The sequence below is a fragment of the Panicum hallii genome, chromosome 4 (genome assembly GCF_002211085.1).
Source record: "Panicum hallii strain FIL2 chromosome 4, PHallii_v3.1, whole genome shotgun sequence".
In the NCBI taxonomy this organism is placed as follows: Eukaryota; Viridiplantae; Streptophyta; class Magnoliopsida; order Poales; family Poaceae; genus Panicum; species Panicum hallii.
The window spans coordinates 7,744,705-7,752,610 of record NC_038045.1 but is presented as its reverse complement, the minus strand read 5'-3'; the positions used below and the strand labels follow the sequence as shown (position 1 = coordinate 7,752,610).

Sequence of the window (7,906 nt, the reverse complement as noted above, 5' to 3'; positions counted from 1 at the left end):
ATAACATGAATAATTAAAAGGTCTAACTGATAATTACTCATTAATCGATAGTTGAATACAAAAGTCAAATAGAATTATTTTGACACTCTTTAGTTTTTTTTCAAACCGCATCTTCCCAAATAGATTTTCAGATATGACTATTTATTTCTAAAAAGATTTATGTATTTCTTCCAATATAGCTTTCGGGATAGTAAAATCTTTTAGGCTGACACTAAAACCCTAGAGAATTAAAGATTCTATCAACACTGGCTGCAAAAGATCCAGAAATTGAAGAGCCTCTCCCGGACCCTCCTTAGACACCAAATCAGTGAAGGAGTCATGAACAAAATATTTATAAAGATGCAACTTTATAACATTATTTATAAAGTTGGATCTTAATAAAAATTGTGTCCATGCCTAGTTCACTGATTTGGGGTCCTCTCTCTTACGGAGAAGGGTCTAGAAGAGGTTCTCCGGTTTCTGAATGTGCTGCAACTATTGTTGATGGAATTTTTAGTTCTTGATGGGTTATAGTGTAAGTATGAAAGATTTTACTATTCCTAAGACTATGTTGGAAGAAACACGGAACTTTTTTGAGAAACATAGCATATATACATTATTAAAGTGTCAAAATAATTTTCTAAAAATATAATTACAACCTAAATTAAATACACTAAAACCACCTCATTAGAGTGTCTATTAATTATAATATGTATAATAGTTTATAAAAATAATAAACAAAACCAATTGCTAACTATATCTAAATCACATGGTATCTACATCTAAAAAAACAATCACATGTATAACAATTATTATATCAATACTAAACTAAATAGATAGCTAACTACATCTAAATTAGTTGCAAACTAAAACTACAAAAATTAATTAGCAAGTGTATAACAATTATAAACTAAATCAAAGGCTAAGTGCACTGAAGAAAATTAATTGGTAGCTCAAGAAAAAAATTTCTAACCCTTTTAGAAATAAATTGCAAAAATTCCCCACCCCTCCCCTCACCCGGCTGCCATGAACAATGCTGAGTTCATGGCAGCTCAGGGAGGGGAGGGAGTCTGGTATTTATAGGCGGAGGCATTAGTAACCGGTCGTGGCATGACTCGGTGCTTATGGTCAATCATTAACGTCGGGTCATACCACGACCTGGCACTAATGCCGCTGGAATTATTAGACACCGGGTCATGGTACGAACCGGTGCTCATGTGCGCTGCATAGGCACCGGGTCCTGCCACGACCCGGTGTTTGAGACCCCGTGAAACCTTTAGTACCGGATCGTGGCATGACCCCATGACCGGTGCCACGACCGGTGCCTAAGGCTCTCTCTAAGACAGCTGGCTGTTGTTGCAGCCGGTACTGGGGCATCAGTACCGGCTGTAATAGCTATAGCTAGTACTTTAGGCCTGCACCTTTAGCCTGTTTTCCAGTAGCGCCTTCCTACGTCTATTTTGCTACAATCGACATAGCAGGGGAGCGCCATAAGTTGTAAGCATTGAGCTAGATGTGCCAAGTTCTACGTGCTTATTAACCACAACTAGGGACGAATCACATAGAGGTAGCCGAGTAGAGGTGCGCCGGCAGCCGCGGCTCGGCATGCAGCACCAGCGGCTTGGCCATGAAAATGTTGTGCCTCGACTCGCTGAGGTCGACGGCTGTCATTCCGGCCGGTTTGTTCCAGGAGAACCCATGCAATAGCCTGCCAAAGAGCATGACGCTCATGACCGTGCCGAGCGAGGAAGCGATGCAGCCGCGGCGGCCGGTGCTGAAGGAGATGATTCGCAGGTTGTTCTCCGTGAGCGTGACATCCGCCGGGATGTGGCGGTCGGGATTGAAGCGGAGCGGGTCGGCCCAGACGGCAGGGTTGCGGCCGAGGCCGATGTGGCTGAGGATGACGTGGCTGCCCTAGGGGATGTGGTAGCCGGCGACGGTGGTGTCGGCGAGCGCGACGTGGGGCATGTTGAACGGCGCGATGGGGTGGAGGCGGAATGCCTCACGGATGCAGGCCTTGAGGTAGCTGAGCCGCGGGATGTCGGACTCCTGCACCAGCCGGTCCCGGCCGACGACGCCGTCGATCTCCTCCACTGCCTTCTTCAGCATCTCCGGTTTGTTCACCATCTCGGCTAGAGCCCACTCCACCGCGTTCGATGGGTTATCCATGGCCGCGAACATGATGTCCTGCGACTGAGCTTTGACTCCTCAATGGTGAGCACCGGTTTGCCCTCAACATCCTTGAGGGTAATGAGCACGTCGAGAAAGTCCTCGAGCTCCTGCCGCTTGCCGTTTTTCCACTGCCTCCACCGCTCGTTGATGACCTTGTCGTGCAGCCCGTTCACTATGTTGTTGGCCTCCTTGACCATCTTCTCATGGCCGTCGAGGTCAAGACCCTGCAGCCATGGCAGGTAGTCGGAGACGCAGAAGGCGTAGAGGAGCCCCAGGGATGCGAACACGGCGTCCACATGTTGCACCTGTTAAATAATGGTTAATCTTCTAGCCATCAGCTTATATCCATCAGGATTATTATTGTTATTAGTGCTATGAATGTAGCAAATTGTTCGATCAGGATTGTTAGTGTTATGAATGTAGCAAATTAAATAAGAAGTACGTGAGCTGTTTGCACAGTTGCAGTACACCGTTATATTTGCTTCTGTGTGTCTTTTTTTTTTCTCATGCGTAGGAAAGCTGCGAATCTTTTTTTATTAAGAAGAAATTTGCTTTTGTATGTTAGTATGTGCAAGAGTTGACTGATCAATGAACCAGAACCACCTCCAGCGGGCCGGGGCCGCCGTCGGGCTGTGGCTGGCCAAAGTAGCGCCTGTTGAAGACGAGGCGCCGGATGACGTTGCCGCAATAATGGCTCGCGACGTGCCATGGCGAGGTTGTAGACATAGCGGGTGAGGTTGTTGGCCTCGTCGGCGCGCTTCTCGTGGAGCCACTTGTGGCGGGAGGGGCAGACGATCTCGGAGGCGAGCACGCGGCGCATCTTCCTCCACTGGTCGCCGTAGGGGGACAGCACGGCGTTCCTGTAGCCGCCGCTGAAGGTTTCGGAGGCGAAGGTGAGCGGGCGGGAGGCGAAGCAGGCGTCCTGCTTCCTGAGCACCTCCCGCGCGATCGCGGGGCAGGTGATGGGGATGACGTGGACGTTGCCCAGCTTGATGCAGGCGATGTCAGTGCCCGGCTCCTTCATGACGAGGTGGATCCAACGGTGGCTTCTTGAGCATCATCTCCGGCAGGTCGCCGACGATGGGCCACAGCACCGGCCCCGGCGGGAGCGACGCGGTTCTCATCTTCCGCTTCGGCCTTCGGGTTTGAACGAGGCATACCATTGCGACCACGACGAGCACTAGCGCTTTGAAGATCGTGGAGGTGGGCAAGGAAGATTCAAGCACCGAGAAGGCAGCAGCCGATGCCCCCATTGTTGCCATGTTTAGTTTTAGTTAGTGCTTGTAGGCTTGGATTGGAGGGATCGCGCGCTGCTAATAATTGAACACTCAGCTGTATGCAGTTGCCTCAGCTGTGCTGCTTCTCGGATGGGTCTAGCTAAGCTAGCCCGAGGTTAGTATTTAATATGTTTTTGGAACACTCGACAGGCTGTACGTACCTCGTTCCAAGGTCAATCTTGCGTGCATGCATCTTGGTAAAGGAAAAATTTAGACAACTAAACGCCGTTAAATTAAATCTAGCTAGTCCAAAAGCTACATAGGCATTTTGTAGGACAAATTTGAAATGCTAAAAATACACTTTTTTTTATGGAATATAGAGGGAGTCGGCCCTAAGACTCTTGTCGCGAAAGGCAAAACGGCTAAACTCACACCTAGTAGCCGTGTACTAATATAACAATTCCTCAACAATATAGATAAACCATCATAGTTGCATCTATCTCGACATTTAAAACAAAGTATCAATATATTTATTAACCGTACATTCAAATAGATCCTAAGATCTGAATCACTACAAAAATGAGTGTCTACGACTTTACATGGCAAGATTCCTAGATAGCTCAAGGGGAGAATATGATAGCTACCCTATCAAACAGGAGATTTTGTGGATGAGGTGGAGGATCTTCTTTATAGTGCCTGTTGGAGAGATGCCAAGTACACTGAGCCCTGGGCTAAAGTGCTGATCAACACATTTAACTTGAATTATAACTTTTTTGGGGAAAAAACATAATAGACGCTCACGTGTACACGCACAACAATGCCTTTTGAGCACCTCCGACATACTGGGGCTAGCATATCTTGGGATTGACGCAGGCAACATAGGTGCCTAGTTGTATGCAGTCCTATCCTATGAACACCTACGAGAGATTTAGGTTGGCGGATCTTGCGTCTAGCTGTTGACGAACAAGTCACCTACCACTGAAAAAATAACATCGGTTAAATCGTGTTGGTACATACGGATAGGGGTACCTCCTGCTAGGATGTCCAGACCCTTAGCGTCTCGTTATATGTAACCTCCTCCTCGTCCTCTGGGTGACGTGGCATACGGTCTGGGCCTGACAGCTGGGATCATGGTCTCCGGACCGCCCCCGTGCTCTTATAGGTCCGGGGCCTCCATGTGCCCATGAGGGCAGGGGTGCTCTCGGGTGGCCTCCACGGACCCGGACTCCCCAGGGAGGTCCGGAGCCGCCACGTGTGGGGGCCAGACCTCCACAGAACTGACCGCTCTGACCGGCCTCGGGGGCCCGGGCCCCCCTACCCCCGGGAAGGGGTCCGGTGCCGCCTCCGTGGTAGGAGCGGGGCTGGCCCTGCCACGTGCCCATGGCAAAAGGCCCTTCACGGGACTCCAACCCAACTACCGCATTAAATGCGGGTAGGTGAGCTGGGAGCGACCAAGTCAAAAGTATGGCCTGCCACTGACACACGGGGCAGGTGAGCTGACACCATGGTAAGCCCGCCTGTTTCCAAGGCGGCGTGTCGTATCACCGTATACTGTGCGCAAGCGGCGTACAGTCCCGTCACGGCGCCGCGCGCGTGGGTGATGATGGCCTGCAACAGGTGAGCCGAGGTGCGCGCTGCTACAGTGCGCGCGGAGGCAACGGCGCGGCGGGTCAGCGCTGCTCCCTCGCCTGACAGGTTCTGACCCAGCAGTGGCAGCGCGGCTTCACTTTTGGGTAACACTAACAGCAGTCACTGTGCCCGCAAGGCGGCACACGGCCACATCTAGGGTGTGGATACGCACATCAACTTCCCAATCGTGAAGACTACGGTGAGGAGCTGGAGATGAAGATCTCCATATCTCTCGTAGAGCAGACTCCTATTGGCCGGACCCACCTGTCGGAGCCCCGCTCAGTGTAAGCACTCCCCTTAGCCTATAAAAGGGAGAGTGCACTCGTTAAAAGACAAGCTGACAAGGTCCAATCTTTGGCTCTAGCTCAGGTTCCATCCAGACTTCTACAATCTATACAACACCCAAGTGGGCGTAGTGTATTACGCTCCGGCGGCCTAAACCACTCTAAAATCCTTGTATCTTTCCTGTGTTCATCTGCCCATCGATCAAGCGCTTCTAAGTCTCCTCCAAACCCATCCTTAACTAGGATTAGGCGGGTGCATTCCGTCAACCGGCTGGAGATTTCCTCCGACAAATCCCGGGATAAATCCAGAAAAATGCGAGCATCTATGCCGAGTGGAGGACTCGAACCCGAATGGGTATGTTCCACCACAAAAAAATCTTATCAGCTACCACTGAAAAATAATATCATTAATTCTTCTTAAAATAAATCTAGAAAAATACCAATACCGACCCAAATCGAGTACTCAAACCTAGGTGATCAAGTTATATTATAAGAAGCATAGTCAACTAAGCTTAATCGCCCTAGCTCTTGTTCAATAGAATATATACAAAATTTTTTATTAAGCTCACGTGATATATACAATTATACATGTGTTCCTTTCATTTTGCATGAAATCTGTAAGAACCTAAGTAAATTAAGCTTGTTTGTTTTTTGGACCTAAACAACATTTTTTGGCATATTTTCTTTCTTCTCCATTGAGAGGCACTCCTCTTAATTTTTTTATTACATTAAATTCATATTTATGTCCCTATGTTCTCAAATGGGTACCACACCATGTGATCCATACTGTTGATTTATTCTATATATATTCTCCTCAAATACGAATAAGTTATTTTTTTACCGGTCCAGTTATGCAAATTGTAATAAGTCCCTAATTTTTAAAATTGCACGGTAGTATGAAATTTATTATAAATGAAGTAAAAATAGCTATGAAATAGTTAAACTCATACTGTATGATTTTTCTAAACCCATCATGAAATGTTTCTCCATGATTGATCCACCTAGTGTATGTGCTTGCCATACCACTCCTATGTAACTACATATATACCTCTTTTTTTATTACAACTACTCAGGGAATTACAACATGGACAAAGTTTTTTTTCACCCTCATCGTATCTGTCACCAATGCAACAAACTACATGAAATCTTCAATCCCATTTACTTGTTTGGGGTAACTAGTTCACAACCATTTATCCAACTTCAAACGCTCACTCATAGGTTTCCAATTAAAGGTGGTCGGTATTGATGTGCCTCAAAAACCTTAATCAAAAAGTAAAATGAGGTCAAACTCAGTTGCTCATTATTGTTACTGACTAGATTGATACGCCGCCGTGAGGAGCACCGATTTTGTGTCATCCCTACCCGCCACAGGACTGAGCCGTCGTGGGGAGACACAGATCTGCACTAGAGCGCTTCATTATCATTATTGCCGCCTTCTCTCTTTCCTTCTTTCCTTTTCGTCGGAGAGCAGCAGCGAGTAAAACCACTTTTGCTAGTAGCGCGGCCTTTTCTCGCGCCAGGTTCTGTGACGTCCCACACCAATCACCTCATACTTAATTACATGTGGGAAAGCGGTTGATTTATGACTATTTTATCACAAAACTACTATGTAAAAGTGAGTGATGTTTTATGTTAAGCCTCAGCGACAACTTTATGATGTTTTGTAAACTCGTCACTAATTTACATGGTTGCAGTATTTTATGATGTTTCCAGCCAAAAGCGTTATAAATTTGTACTTGTGTGCTCCAACTTCAGTTGGACCGGAAGACGAAGCACGCCAGTTCCCCGTAGCGGCTAAACGCTTGTATAGATGTGTCACAATCCCCTATATAACAATAATTTTTTGTAGTAGGGATAAGTTGTTCGAGCGTTGGTCAAAATATATATGGTAGATAATATTCCCGTGGCTAGCTAGACTCAACCATATATACATCATAGTGATAATGACAAGATGTTCCAATTAACACAATATCAAAAAATGTCAACAAAGCGTAAGTTTCAGTAGTTCTTATTTATGCATCAGAAGAATGGTGTGGCAATTTGCTCCTTTGCCGTATACATACTGCAGTCCTCGTGGCTGAAACTGTATGGCTGCTGCGTGTCGGAGCATTGCGCTAGATGTTAGGAAAAGATTTGGTTCTACTGCTCCCTCCGTTTCAAAATTTCACACAGTACACCTGCGTACCTATGCTAATATGAGTCTAAGAGTACGTTTCCCATTCCACTGTTTCATCTTCGGACTGATGAACACTATCAATTACTTATTGGAACGAAAGAAGAGGCAACTAGAAGAAGAAACAACCAAGGGGTCGCCGAATGGCTGTACCTGTACTGCACACAGTGTACAGTCGATGGAGTATTTATTTTCGACCATTCCCTGCATGCATGTGGTACACGTGCACAAATAATGTAAGGGAATTCCTCTTGAGACGTGTGGCGCATTTCGCAGCGAATAGAGCCACGTATCTGTGGAGAAAGCGACGACGAATGCCACCGCCAGTACGTGCAGCCGGCCGGCCGGCACTCGACAACCATGCATTTGTGTTGGCGCTCAGCACTTTCGCGTTACGGTTCGTTTTTTTCCGTTGGCAGATTACCTTGATGAATACAAAACTCCTATATATA

At 46.8% G+C, this 7,906-nt stretch overlaps 1 pseudogene; it reads right to left on the bottom strand.

Annotated features, from left to right (window-relative positions):
- Positions 1-1,536: 1,536 nt before the first annotated feature.
- Positions 1,537-3,413, bottom strand: LOC112890773 (annotated as a pseudogene).
- Between the last annotated feature and the right edge of the window lie 4,493 nt (positions 3,414-7,906).